Consider the following 1403-nt stretch of genomic DNA (forward strand, 5'->3'; position numbering starts at 1 on the left):
GGGGGGGGAAGAGAGTGTGTGAATGTGTGAGAGAGGGAGAGAGTGTGTTTATTTTTAGATAGAGAGACGGTGTGTGTGTGGGAGAGGAAGGGTGTGTGTGCTAACGCGCGCGTGCATGTGTGTGAGTGAGAGAATGGGTGAGTGAGTGTGTATGTGTGAGAGAGAGGGATGGGGCGTATGTGTGTGTGTAAGAAAGTTAGAGGGGAAAGAGAGTGTGTGTGGGTTTGCGTCTGTGGAAGAGAGAGAGAGTGTGTGTGTGGGGTTGAGAGAGAGTATGTTTGAGAGTGAGAGATAGTGTGCGTGTCCAAGAGACAGAAAGGGAGAGAGTGTGTGTGTATGTGTCTGTGTGTTTTGTGAGAGAGCAGGAAGAAGTGAGGGTATGTGTGCACGGCATGTGTGTGTGAGAGTGTGTGCGCGTGAGAGAGACAGGGCAGGGGGGGGGGGGGGGTCTGTCTGTGGGTGGGGGGTGGGGAGAGAGAGTGTGTGTGTGGTGGGCAGAGAGAGTGTGTGTGAGGGGGGGCACAGAGAGAGTGTGTGTGTGGGGGTTGGGGAGAGCATGCCTGTGTGTGTGGGAGGAGAGACTGTGCGTGTGTGTAGGGGAGAGAGAGTGTGTGTGTGTGAGAGACAAGGCAGAGTGTGTGTGTGTGTCTGTGGGTGGGAAAGAAGGAGTGTGTGTGTAGGGGAGAGAGAGAGTGTGTGTGTGTTGGGGAGAGAGACAAAGTGTGTGTGTGTAGGGGAGAGAGAGAGAGAATGTGTATGTAGGGGAGAGAGAGTGTTTGTGCGTAGGGGAGAGAGAGTGTGTGTGTGTCCGTGTGAGAAAGTGAGGGGGGAGAGAGTGTGTGTGTGTTGTGTCTGTGTGAGAGAGAGTGGTGTATGTGGGGTGGGCGAGAGAGTATGTTTGAGAGTGAGAGAGTGTGTGCGTGTATGTGTGGGTGTGTGAGAGAGAACGAGTGTGTGTGTGGGGGTGAGAGAAAGAATATGCGTGAGAGAGAGCACGAGAGAGTGTGCGTGTGTGAGAGAGAAAGGGAGAGAGAGACCATGTGTGTACATTGTGCAAGAGAGCAAGAGAGAGTATGTGTGTGTGTGTGTGTGTGTGTGTTGTGTGAGAGAGGGAGGGAGAGAGTGTGTGTGAGAGAAAGAGAACGTGTGAGAGAGAGGGGTGTATGTGTGTGTGTGTCTGTGTGAGAAAGGGGGGGAAAGAGTATGTATGTGTGTTTGTGTCTGTGGGAGAGAGAGTGTGTGTGAGAGAGCAAAAGAGAGTGTCTGTGTGGGGGTAAGAGTGTGCGTGGGGTCGAGAAAAAGGGAGAGAGAGACAGTGTGTGTGTCTGTGTCTGTGTGTGTGTGTGTGTTGTGTGAGGGGGAGAGAGAGTGAGTGTGTGAGGGGGAGAGAGAGTGAGTGTGTG

The 1403-nt window shown here is 53.0% G+C and overlaps 1 protein-coding gene across 5 annotated transcripts in view; it reads left to right on the forward strand.

Annotated features, from left to right (window-relative positions):
- Positions 1–1403, forward strand: part of igf2bp2a (insulin-like growth factor 2 mRNA binding protein 2a) — a 146624-nt gene that overhangs the window by 126937 nt on the left and 18284 nt on the right. The gene's annotated exons all lie outside the window — the stretch shown is intronic.

This window comes from Rhincodon typus, chromosome 7, assembly GCF_021869965.1.
Source record: "Rhincodon typus isolate 14 chromosome 7, sRhiTyp1.1, whole genome shotgun sequence".
Taxonomy (NCBI): domain Eukaryota; kingdom Metazoa; phylum Chordata; class Chondrichthyes; order Orectolobiformes; family Rhincodontidae; genus Rhincodon; species Rhincodon typus.